This window comes from Tenrec ecaudatus, chromosome 4 (genome assembly GCF_050624435.1).
Source record: "Tenrec ecaudatus isolate mTenEca1 chromosome 4, mTenEca1.hap1, whole genome shotgun sequence".
Lineage (NCBI taxonomy): Eukaryota > Metazoa > Chordata > Mammalia > Afrosoricida > Tenrecidae > Tenrec > Tenrec ecaudatus.
Window position 1 is genome coordinate 45,887,940 of NC_134533.1, and position 14,120 is coordinate 45,902,059.

A 14,120-nucleotide genomic window follows, 5' to 3' on the forward strand; every position below is an offset into this window, starting at 1 on the left:
GCTGTCCTTCTACTTTATCAAGCATAATGTTCTATGACATGGACTGGTCTCTCCTGAAAACCTGTCCAAATTAGGCGAGAAGCAGTCTTACCATTTTCTCTAAGGAGTATTCTGGCTGTACGTCTTTCACGTCAGATTTGTTGGTTCTTTTAGCAGTTCATGTGCTCTCAGTATTCTTCACCGGCACTGTCATGTACAATAGACAGCATTTTGCTGCTATTCACAAGGTTTTCAGTAGCTAATTCCTCAGAACTATACCATTCGTTTTTTAAAAACCTTTACAGTCTGTTCTTAGGAAGCTCTGCTGAAACCTGTTTACCTTGTGTGGTAGTTATATAATTGTCAATTTAAGGATTAAATGTATAGGGTGGAGTCTAGCCTGTCAATCAGGTCATGGCCAATGAGGCTTTTGTGTGGGCATAGCCTTCCTCTCAGGATTCTGGAAATTCCGGTTTTTCCTCCTTGGAGGTGGGAGACTCTCTGCTCACACTCTTGGAGACATAGCAACTGACAAGACATATGATTCCACCCTGATGCAGCCCTGGCTGCTGGAGAAGCCATGCAGAGACCCCTGCCAGCACTGAGATGTTATCAATGTCACTGGATCCAAAGACTTTCTACCTACTGGCTTGTGATCTTCTACATCTGACATCATTGCATGTGTGTCGTGATTCTTAAGAGGATTTTATAGATTGGTATCAGACATATGGGCCAATATCGGACTTATGAACTTAATCTTGACTGGGCTGGGATGTTTTCTTAATGTTCAATTGCTCTTGTATATAAATCTCTTTCATATACACGTGTGTGTGTTCATGGATTTGTTTCTCTAGTCTACTCAGACTAACACACCTTGCGTGATGCTGCTGATATTTATAACACTGGTAACATAGCTTCTAGCATAAAACAACATGCAAACCATCATATTATAAAAAAAATCACAGACAAGTAGTAGTATTCATATAGAGTATGTTTATTTTAAAAATATATTATGTACTATGTACTGCTTTAATTTTTTCAAATTCTGCTATAAATTTTTAAAATGTTAATAATTTCAAATATTGCTACAAATAATTTCTTATTTGCCATTGAAAATTTATAGATAGCATCAAAACATTACCAGATACTGATGACCTCAAGAATAACACCAGAATATTTTCAGAGATAGTGTCTGAAAATATCTGCTTTAAGTCAGAGGCACTCAAAATATGACTGAGGAAGAATTGTCTTTTCAAAGCAGCCCTGGCCAGAGTGACATAAAAGATGCAACCCCTTTGGGATAAAGCTTTCAGGAACTTCATTTGATGATGAGGTAAGATTTAAAATAAGAAGATAGTGCTGCAAACATCTATGAATAATTGGATTTTGGAAGGTAAAAATATGAATCTAGGAATATTGGCTGTTGTCAAAAATTCAATGGAAGAAATAAAGATCCATATCATAAGCATGTAAGCTGAAATGGACTTGTATTGGCTATTTTGAAGGGGGAAAAATCAAATGATTTACTATACCAGGAATGACAGATTCAAGAGGAATGACACTGCATTAATCAACAAGGCTATTCAAGATTGATCTTAAAGTACAATGTTCTCTGTGATAGCCAATACAACTATTATTCATATATGCAAATCACTAAATGTAGAAATTGAAGAATTTTACCACCAAGATCTTCAGCCTGAAATTGATCAAACATGCTACCAACGTGTGTTGATAATTACAGGTAATTGGAATTGTTAGCTACTGATATTGAGCTTCTCTTATGTTGTCAGTTTGATTTCTGTATATTGCATCTGAACAAACAGACATGTATAATTTCCTATTTTTTGTAAAAGGTATTTGCTATGAAGAAGTCATTGATCTTGCAAAATTTTATCACGTCATTTCCAGCTTCATTTCAACAAAATCTAAGACAAGCCAATGACACAACCTTGCTTATTGAAAGTGAGGAGGACTTGAAGCTCTTGCTGATATGGAGCACTTACAATCACGGATTGCAGCCTACATTATAGACTACAACTCAATGGAAAGAAAACCAAAATCCTCACAACTGGACTAAATGGTAATAACATCATGGTCAATGGACAAAGATTAAGAGCTGTCAAGGATTTCAACTTGGTTGAATCCACAATCAATGCTCATGGAAACAGTATTTATAGTTTCAGTAGTAGGGTAGAAGGTAGACATTGGGCCTCCTCACGCACACTTCCTCAATACAATAGCACCTCGCCCAGCTAAACAGTCATTCCATGATACCAACCTTTCCGACATGATCACTGAAGACAGACGTGTGCTTAAGCAAACATGGTGAAGACAGCTGATGGTGCCTGACTATCAAAAAGATATAGCATCTGGGGTCTTAAAGGCTGGAAGGCAAACAAGTGGCCATCTAGCTCGGAAGCAACATAGCCCACAGAGCAGAAGCACACAGCCTAAGCAAATACAAGGTGTTGAACAGACCAGGTAGCAGACACCAAGGAACAAAAACAATCATTGTGTGATCACCTTCCTCACATAAACGCTGAAGACGAATGTGTGCATAAGCAACTGTGGTGAAGAAGGCTGATGGTGCCCGGCTATTGAGAGATATAACATCCGGAGACTTAAAGGCTTGAAAGTGAACAAGCGGCCATCTAGTCCAGAGAGCAACAAATCCCACACAGAGGCATCATGTGTGATTGTGAAGGGCAGAGGGGACCAGGTCTCAAACAACAAAGGTGGGGGTAGGGTGGGAGAATCACACCACCGTGAATGAGGGGGAGTGCGTGATGGGGACCCAATGCCCGTCTGTAGACAGCTGAACATCCCTTTCAGAGGGGTAGTGGGGAGGAGATGAGTCACTCAGGGTTCAGTGTAGCAACAATGAAACTCAAACCCTTCCTCTAGTTCTTGAACGCTTCCTCCCCTCCCAATTATCATGATCCCAATTCTACTTTGTGGACTTGGTTAGACCAAAGGATGCACAGCGGTGCAGTAGGGATCCGGAAACACAGGGAATCTAGGATGGATGAACCCCTCAGGGCCAGCAGTGGGAGTGGCAACAACGGGAGGGAAGGGGGTGTAGAAATGGAGAACCGATCTTGGGGCTTTATGTGTAACCTCCTCTCTGGGAGATGGGCAAAGGGAAGGTCGGTGAGGGGGGAGATGCCGGGCAGTGTAAGATAAGATAAAATAATTATTTATAAACTATTAAGAGTGCAGGGGGAAAAGGGGTGGGGAGGAGGGGGAAGGAAAAAAAGGAAAATGAGCTGATTCCAGGAACCCAAGTGGAAGGCGAATTTTGAGAATGATGAGGGCAACGAATGTATAAGGGTGCTTTACCCAATTGATGTATGTACGGATTGTGAGAAGAGTTGTTGAGCCCCAATAAAAAGATTTGTTAAATTAAAATAATAAAAATTCAAAAAAGTGAGAAAATGATGATGGCAGCATACGTGCAAATGTGCTGGCACAATGGATGAATGTATGGATTGTGATAAGAGATGTAAGGGCCCCCCCTTAAAAGTATTTTTTAATTCAGTTTTTAAAAAAAGAGAGAGACGGGAATGTTGCATTGGGTAAATCTACTGCACAAGACCTCTTTATAGGGTTGAAGACAAGGATGCTACTTTTAGGATGAGGGTGCACTTGACTCAAGCCATAGTGTTTTTAGTGGTTTAATATGCATGTGAGGGTTCAACCTTGAATAAAGAAGACCAATGAAGAATGGATGTGTTTGAATTATGTTGCACGGAGAAGTACAGCTAGAAAGCTCTTATAAGAAAGGATGATATAATTTGGACATGTTATCAAGAGAGACGAGTCCTTGGAAAAAAGACATCATGCTTGGTAAAGTGGAAAGCAGTGAAAATGAGGAAGACCATCAAGAAAATGGATAGACACAGTGATCCCAATATTAGGCTCAAAAATAATAATCATGGTCTCAAACATAAGAATAATTGTGCAAATGGCTCAGGATGGTGAGATGTTTTATTTTGTTTTAGATAGGATACCTATGAGTTGGAACTGACTCAAGGGCACCTATGAACAGTAACCTACCTTCAAAGATAAACAATATGTGGCATCTAACGATAGGGATTAAAAAACTGGAACCCACTAGCACCTAGTCAAATCTGTATTGTAGTAACCTTATAGAGGATTTCTGAAACTGTAATCATGTACTTATACAGATAGCCTTATCTTTGTCCATCAGAGCTACTGCCGAGATTTGGACTCCTCATCATGAGGCTAGCAGTCTAGTACTTACCTGGGAGTAATATCAAGATGCCTTAACCAAGTAGATAAGCTGTGCTTATTTCAGTATTTCACACATGTAATGGATCGATGTTTCATACTTTGTACCTGTAATCTTTAGCTCAATATTATTACTTGGAGATTCTTCCAAGTTTTCCCCCGTATTCATAATATTATCATTTTCATGGTTGCATAGTATGGTTCACTATTTTTAATAATTTGACATTAGGGAAATATTTGGTTTGCTTTCTGTTTTTATCAGATTTGAGTAACACTGATTTTCATACATGTAAAATGTCATTTTTATTTCTATAAGAATATTTACATTCCATATGTACTTAAACGTGGATTATGTGTATGTCCTACTTAATGACCCAAAAACCTACTGCCAACTAGTTAATCCCTACTCATAAGAACCTTACGTGACAGTAGAACTGCTACTTAGAGTTTCTGAGATTTAAACACTTATGGGATAATACGTTCTCTATTGAGCACCCCGTAGGCTGCAAACAAATGCCTTCTAATTTGTGGTCAAAGACTTTACTCACATTAATGCCAGGGCTCCTTGTTAAAGAGCACTGTAAAACAGTTTCCCACATCTAACTCCAGTGTGCTGAATTTATGGATTAGTGTTCGTGGTATTAGTGATATTCTTCTAATGAGGCCTATGAACTAACATACATAATAATTGTTGAAACAATAAAGTTATCATCTTTTTATTGTCTATGAAGTGAATTGTGAGTTCCTTTGTCAGTATTTATAAAGCACATACTTTGATCAGTAGTACTGACACCTATGCTGTGCTTCTTAGTATTTGTTACACATCAACTTCAGACACCACTCTACCATCTTTTTAAGGAAGCAGGAAGTCAACAAACCCTCCTTCCAAAAAATAAATGCAAGTGAATATGCACATGCAAACTCACACACAATAAAATTTTAAAATAAATATTAACTTTGACTCTTGATTTTTGATGCAACACCTGCCCCCCTCAATTAAAACATCTCATGAATCTATTTTGAGATATGAACTCGAATCAGTAACATATGTGAAAGGGTCCTAATGAGATTCTAAATTGCACAGAAATAGCTTATTGTAACATCTGGTTGAAATCCTGTTAAAGTGAATTTCATTTTAATAGGTAAAAGTCATAAAGTTATATAAGCCTCTCTCTCCTTTGTGAGAAAGTACAGGCAAATCTAATTTTTTCTTAATTTATAATAATTATATATAATATGAATTCTTATAAAATGGACCATTTACTCTAAAAGTAGAATATATATATGAAGGTAACTCAATGGGTATTGCTACGAAATAATAAAAATATTCACTAAGAAGGAAGAAAACATGTGAAGTGATTGTTTTTGGAACATCCTCTGCTTACTTCTATACAATTGTGAAAGTAGTGTTTCCATTTGTCTATCATTTCCATAAAGGATTCTGTGCATTTTCTATCTAAAATACTTAAAAGGGAAGGATTGCCAGCCTCATAAACTAAAATTGTGCTTGTTTAAAGTTTTCTTTGAATTTTGGCAACAAAAATAAGTTTCAATGGGAAAGATTGGGATTGTAGTGTATATGCAGTAAGGTTTCCCAACAAAACTCTCATTGTACCGTCTTGGCTACCCTTGAAGAATGAGCAGGTGCACTACTGTTGTCATGGTTGGGGGAAAAAAGTGCCTTGGTGCAAATATCTTCCTATTTTCCTTTCAGTGCCATTTTCTATTTTCTTAAAAGTCCTGTGCAATAAGTTCCATGATCATCCTGTGTCCTTTAAGAAAATGTGCCATGTCTACCTATCCCTTTGGCATCCCCAAACACAGTTGCCATAATCTTCTGAACAGACCTCGCTGACTTGGAGTTCACTTGATCAGTAGATTTCCTTAGAAGCCACAGGTTTGATTGGACCTTGTATTCTGGATTGAATTATAGATCTCAAATTCAACTCTGACTACCATTAGCTTCATAAAAAAATCTTTGTTATTTGGGTTATGCTCAAAATACAAATGGAAATAGCAGCACTCTGAACTAGCTGATCTTCCCAGAAGGCTTTTAGGATGTATGGAACTGAAAATTTGGTGAGGCCAGGATGTTAATTTTAAATTTATTTATAAGATAAAAGAAAAAAAACAAACAATGTGAGATCCAAGCTTCAGTAAATATCTTATCAATGGTCATTTTATGATCTTTTTCCTCCAATTCCCAAAATTAATGGAACAGTTTGTCTGTGATAAGGTTGATAGACTTCCTCTTTTAGCTCATTTTTGAGGTCCTTTTGAACTTCCTTAAAATATTTGAACCATCTAATTATGAGTATTTTATCCTGGGTGAAATTCACATGAACTTGATAATATTTTGACTATTTTACTTTTGTTAATAATTTGATATTAATTCTGACCTCAAAATTATTTTTATCATGACCCAAAAACTGTACTTGTTTTTGAGGTACAATAATAAGACTAAGACATGTATATTTCTCAAAAATTGTCTGCAGTTACCTGTTGATGGCAATGACATCTTTAAACACATTTTGTTTGGAATGAACTTAGGAATGTCTGAATTAGAACACTAGTAGCAATTTTTTTTACCTATCATCATATATTTGGCATGAAAGGATTTATCAAAGAAATCTAAAAGAAAAGAACATTTTTGTTTACATATTTTTATCACTTAATTTTTTCCTTTCATTTTAGTGTGATATCTGCTTCTCTAACTTCTATAAAAATGAATTTTGGCTATGATTGACCTGAGCCTTAAATCCAGCATTTTATAGTTGAACCAAGTAATTTCCAAAATATTTTTCATACTTAATGTTCTTTCAATGTAGCAAGAACTTCATGATTTATATTTTGCACTTGCCCTCTTCAAATATAACTCAACTAAAACATCATAGTGAAAAGAAATGTCAGAAAATACTTGTCAACAAATAAGCTCTTACCTGTTTTGGGTATATGCATATGTAACGAGGTACATTGCTTCTTCCTGTTAGTTGGACAATAAACTCTGCCTTAAATAATACAGACATACTGATATACATACTTAAAAATACTGATCATTGAAAATAAACATTTAATGAGTAAATAAGGGGCCCTGGTAGAGCCCTGGTGATACTGTCAGGTAAGCTTTTGACTGATATAACTTTTAATATCTTCATCATCCCTCATCCTTAAAATGGCAATAATAATCATCCCATATTTTAATCTGTATGTGCTAATATTTGAGAAACAAGATAGAACTCAAAATATAATATGTTATACACAAAACTTTTATATCAATATAAGAACTTTAAAAGTCAATAAGCTACTAAAGATATGAGAAAATTAATGAAAACCCAAATCATAACTAGTCAAATAAGGATGTACTCCTAATTAAGTGAAGAATAATCTTTTGACATGTACAGCAAATGAACTGATGAATATGTTTATCTGAATAACTTAATCATTAGAAGTAAAAGAATGAATACTAAGATGTTGTTAGATGCCATCGAGTTGATTCCAACTTATTGCAATGCAACATATAACAGAACAAAACTCTACCCAGTTTTCAGCCATCCTAAAAATTGTGATGTTGGAGCAGATCATTGCAGCTACTGTATAAATACTTCTCAGCAAGGGTCTTCCGATTTCCATTGCTATCTAGTGTTCAAAGCTTGATGTTCTTTTCAAGAGACTGGCCCTTTCTGATTTCATGTCCTAAGTATATGAGCTACAGTTTTCCCATCATTGGTAAGGAGAATTCTAGCTATGCTTGACAGACTTGACAGTATAGCTATACTTGACAGTCTAGACAGACTTGAGATGATTGAAAATACCATGGCGGAATCAGACACATCTTAGTCCTCAAAGTGACAGCATTGTCCTTCATCACTTTAAAGAGATTGTGTGCAGCATATTTACCCAATGAAATACTTTCTTTGATTTCTTGGTTTGAAGCGTCCATGAGCATTGATTGTGGATTCAAGAAAGACTAAACCTATAATACCATCAATCTGTTGTCTCTTTATAAAAAATGCTATCTAGCTTGGCACAAGCTAGGGCAACTCTGCAAGCCCCAAAGGGCTAGCTACTGTCTGCCCTCAGTGTTCCTACACACAGTTGGGGAGGTCCTGCCGGTCCTTCATGTGGCGAGGGGATCCCCTGCCTGTCCTGGGGCCATACACATGGCTAAGGCAACTTCCCTGAGCCTGCTACAGTGCTGCATATGGCACAAGGCAGATACACCCATAATCTCCAGCGCTAAACACCACTGCAGGAGCCTCTGCATGGCCTCCTCTAGGATCTTTCCTATGAGGGTAATTCTGCCCAGCATTTGTGGGAGCCTACACCAACCAGGCACACCACCCTTGAGGCAGGGTTGGAACTCTTTAGCCCACGGTCAGGTGATCAGGGCTCAGCTATCTCCTTACGATTCTTTTTCTTATCTCTTTCTTCTCTCTCCCTTCTCTCTTTCCCACTGCAGTCAGTCTCAGCAAACCCAGTTTTATTTTTCTCCTTTTACATGCCACTGCTGACTTCTGGGACACTACTCTCTACCTGGGCTACTCCACCCAAACAGCAGGGGGAGCACCAGCCTACCCTCTGTGGGAATGCTGCACACTGCACAAGGTAGCTAAAACAGCCCTCAACAGCACTTCACACTGCTGAGGAAACCTCCGCCTGGCATCCATGGTGACCTTGCCAATTAGGGCAATTTCATCCAGCACCCATGGAACCTTGCACCAAAAGGGCACACTCACTCACCACTTTGGGAAAGGGTTTAAAACTCTTCCAGCCCCATGTTCAGGTGATCAGGAATCATATATCTCTTTACTCTTCTTTTTTTACTTCTCTCGTTCCCATCTCAGTCAGGTTCAGCAAGCTTCCAGGCCACTCTCCTACATCAAGGGCAACTGAATGCCCATTTAGGGGAGCTTTTGCTTGCATTGTTGGCCTTACACACAGCTGGGGAAATCATACCCACCCTCCACTGCACTCTAAACAGCTGGGGCATCACCCCTTAAATCAGCTGGGGGAACTTCTACCTACACCCCAAGACCTTAAAAGTGACTGAGGGAACTCCATGCTGCTGCGGTAACATCCTTCCAACTTTCTTGGTGATCTCTCTGACTATGGTAACTCCGCCTGCCATCCATGGTTTTCTACACCAAGGAGGATACACATACCCACTCCCCGTGGTACTCCAGTTGTAGAGGGAAACATCACACACCATACAAGGTGCTCCAAGCCCCGTAGGACAAACCACCATGGCTTCCTGGGAGATCAGCCAGTGAATCACCATCCTCATGGGCCCACACCACCCGACCAACGTCCCATGAGAGGACTATACAGCTTACATTCCAAATAATTAAAAACTGGTTGGCTGTAGTAAGAGTGAAACAACAGGAAGCTACATCAGTAGCTGGACCCACCCCCCCACCCCCCGTCCCCCAGTGAAGCTACCTTCAGAATGTTTGAAGAAGCACTTATACAAGTCCCCCAAAGAGAGAGAACAGTGATATTTGACTCTCTGGAAGATGATGCTGGGCTCCTCTAAAACAACATGTAAACAGAAACCAACCCCAATAGCCTCAACAAAAAAGCAGGAGAAACGAAAGAAAATACCAGGAGAAGTCATGAACCTAACAACATACAAAGAAGCAGACATTGACCTGCCACAGAAATAAATCTTCAGAATGCTGCTTGGAGTCATATAGGGTATGAGAAAAGCAATTCAGAAAAAGGCTGAAATGATAAAGGAGATAAAGGCTACATACCAAAGGGAAATACAAGACCTATGGGATGAAATAACAAAATCCAGTAGAAAATTAACAGGCATTGCCAACAGACTTGAGGAGGCAGAGAATCACACCAGTGACCTAGAGTATTTAACCAGGCAGACATCAACAAATGGGAAAGGCTGTCAATAAGACAAATAGAGAAGCTGAAGAAAACCTGAGAGCCATGTGTGATGCTATGAAAAGGAATAATAGTAGAATAATTGGACTAGCGGAACAAGTCACAACAAGAAGTCAACAGGGAAAATAGTGAGGGAATATTAGAGGAAAAGAAATGAAAACCAGGCAATCATTCAGGAGGTCAAAGAACACCAGCCAGACCGAATCCCAAGAATAAGTCACCAAGACACTTAATAGTTAAATTATCCAACTATGAGGAAAAAGAGAAAATCATGAGAGCAGCTAGGGAAAAATAAATAGTCACTTATAAAGTTATCCAAATACTATATTGAGCCAAATTAGCTATTAAGGTAGATGGAGAAGTAAGAGTTTTCCCAGATAAGGAAAAACTCAAAGAATTCATAAAAAAGAAACCCAGCCCTACAAAAGATCCTTGCCAACCCAGTCTGACCAGAAAATCAATACCCACTGAGTACCAATAAAAGACCGTCACATAGAATAACTCCCTCAGAGGGCAACAAAGAGAAAACAGCCTCCCAAAGAGCATTAGGTCAATGGTGGAAAGAAGGGAAGTATAAAACACACACACACTCACACACACACACATCTGATAAAATAGGCACATGTAGGAAAACACCCAACACAAAAGGTACAAGATGACATCACAGAGTCCACCAATGGATGTAATAGCACTGAATATCCAATGGTCTGAAATCAAGAATTTAAAGGGAGAGGCAAGCAGACTGGCTTAGAAAACATAACCTATTGCTCTGCTGCCTACAGGAGACATATCTCAAGCCTACAGACAAAAACAGGCTGAAAGGCAAAGGTTGGAGTAAAAATACTAAGTAAATAGCAATTCAGAAAAAGCATGGGTAACAATCTTAATCTCTGACAAAATTGATCTCAAGTTGCAAGCCATAGGAAGAGACAAGGAGGAGCACTCTATAATGCTAAAGGGAACAGTAGACCAAGAACCAGTGAACATAATAAATATACATGCACCCAAAGAGAGACCCACGAAATTCATAAATCAAACACTTCAAAAGATGAAAAAAGACATCATAAACTCAACCATTATAGGAGATGACTTCAATACACCACTCTCTGAAAAAGACAGATCACAGGGAAAGAAAGTTAACAAGGAGACTACAGATCTAAACCGCACAATTGGATGACTTGACCTGATGGATATGTTCAGATCTTTCCATCCAAATGCAAAATAATTCACATTAATTTCAAGCCCACATTGCACACACTCACAGATAAAGTATATGCTAGAAAGCAAGTCGACCTGTGTAAATTCAATCACATAGATATTATACAGACTTCTCTCTCTGATCACTATGCCACAAGACTGGAAATCAACCAAAGGAAGATAAAGAAACCAAGGCAAACAGTAGGAGGATAAATAACTCTTTATTGCAAAAGAAGTGGGTTTTGGCCCAGATCAGAGATGAAATCAGGAATTTTCTAGAAACCAATGAGAATGTAAATGCCACTTACAAAAACCTTTGGAACACAGCAAAGACATTTATCAGAGGAAGTTTGATAGCAATACATGCAATACATAAAGGAAGATAAACTTATGGTAGATATACTGGCACAAAACTTACACCAATTAGAGCAGAGTCAACAGAACAACCCTACTAATAGCTAAAGGAAAGAAATAATAAAATCAGGGCTGAGATACAGGAGAGAGAAACCAAGAAAACTATAGAAAGATTAATGCTGCTAAAAGCTGGTTCTTTGAAAGGATTAACAGAATTGACAGACCACTGGCAAACCTAACCAAAGAAGGAAGGAACAAATTTCCATAGCAAGGATTAGGGATGAAACTGAGGGCATTACAATGGATTCTAATGAAATAAAAAGGATAATTTCAAAGTACTATGAAGGTCTGTACTGTAAGGAATTCAACAACTTGGAAGACATGAAAAAATACTTAGAAAAACAATCATCCCTACACTATCCCAGATTGACGTTAAGAATCTCAACAGACCCATAGCAACAGAAGAAATAGACAAGGTTATCAAGAGATTAACAACAAAAAAGTCCCCTGGGACACATGACTTCAAAGGAGAATTCTACCGGTCATTCAGGGAAGAACTGACACCAATCCAACACAAACTCTTCCAGATCTTAGAAAAGGACAGAAAACACCCAAATGTTTTCTATGAAGCTAGTATAACTTTGATACCTAAAGCATGCAAGAATCCCACAAGAATTGAGAACAACAGACCAATATCCCTAATGAACATTGATGCAACAATGTTTAACAAAAAAACTGGCCAACATAAAACAAAAACATATAAAAATAATTCATCAAGACCAAGTGGGATTCATACCAGGGATACAGTTATAGTTCAACATATGAAAGACCATTACAATCATTTGCTACACTGACATGAAAAATTATAAGAAACACATGATAATATTGATAGATATAGAAAAAATATTCGACAACATCGAACACTAATTCCTGTTTAAGACACTCAAGAAGAGAGAAATGGAAGGAAAATTCCTCAACATTATAAAAGCTATATATGAAAAACCAACAGCCAACATGGTAGTCAATGGACAAAACACAAAAAATTTCCTCTGAAAAAGGGGACCAGAGCTCTTTCCGTCTCCGCGGTAGGGAGAGGAGCCGCTGCCACCATGTCCGCGCATCTGCAATGGATGGTCGTGCGGAACTGCTCCAGTTTCCTGATCAAGAGGAATAAGCAGACGTACAGCACCGAGCCCAATAACTCGAAAGCCCACAACTCCTTCCGCTACAATGGGCTGATACACCGCAAGACGGTGGGCGTTGAGCCCGCTGCCGACGGCAAGGGGGTTGTGGTGGTCCTGAAACGAAGGACAGGTCAGCGGAAGCCGGCCACTTCCTACGTGCGGACCACCATTAACAAGAACGCCCGGGCCACGCTCAGCAGCATCCGGCACATGATCCGCAAGAACAAGTACTGGCCCGAACTTTGCATGGCTGCCATCCGCAGAGCCAGCACCATCCTACGCAGCCAGAAGCCTGTGATGGTGAAGAGGAAGCGGACTCGCCCCACCAAGAGCGCCTGAGCACCCCTGGCCAGAGCAATAAAGAGAACTGCCCTCCAAAAAAAAAAGGGGGGACCAGACAAGGATGCCTCTTGTCCCCGCTCCTATTTAACATCATACAGGAAGTCCTAGCTAACAACATAAGACAAAGAAAAGAGTTCAAATAAAAGAGTTTAAAGTTTGGGGAAGGAAGAGGTGAAACTATTGTTATTAGCAGACGATATGATTTTATACACAGAAAATCCCCCAAACTCCACAAGTGCATTGTTGGAAGCAATAGAGGAATATGGCAGAATGGCAGGATAGAAGGTCAACAAACAAAAGTCTCTGAGACGGCTATACACATCAGACAAGATCACAGACGAGGCAATTAAAAAGGTACTCCCCTTTAAAATAGCCAAGCACAAATTGAAATATCTAGGGATATATCTGAATTTTAAAAAAAACAAAAGATTTGTATGAGGAAAACTACAGAACACTATTACAAGAAACCAAGAGAACTTCAACAAATGGAAGAATATCCCAAGCTCCTGGAAGACTCAATATAGTAAAGATGTCAGTTCTGCCTAAAGCACTATATAAATTTAATGCTACCCCGATACAAATACCATCATTGTTCTTGAAAGAATTGGAAAAAAATGATCACCAACTTCATCTGGAGAGGGAAGAAGCCCAGAATTAGCAGAGAACTTCTTTAGAAGAAGGTCAAAATGGGAGGGCTTGCTCTACTATTCAGCCACAGTGGTCAAAACAGTATGGTACTGGTATAATGATATATATTCAGACCAAATGAAAAGAGCTGAAAATCCAGAAATAAAAATATCCGCATAAAGACAACTGATTTTTGATAAGGGCCCAAAAATATCAAGTGGGAAGTGGGTGCCCCCTTCAATAAGTGGTGTTGGGAAAAAATGGATATCTACCTACAGAATAATTAAGCAA

The 14,120-nt window shown here is 38.8% G+C and overlaps 1 pseudogene; it reads left to right on the forward strand.

Moving 5' to 3' along the window:
* The first annotated feature begins 12,766 nt into the window (after window positions 1–12,766).
* On the forward strand, window positions 12,767–13,246 carry LOC142446643 (large ribosomal subunit protein eL28 pseudogene; annotated as a pseudogene).
* The last annotated feature ends 874 nt before the right edge of the window (window positions 13,247–14,120 follow it).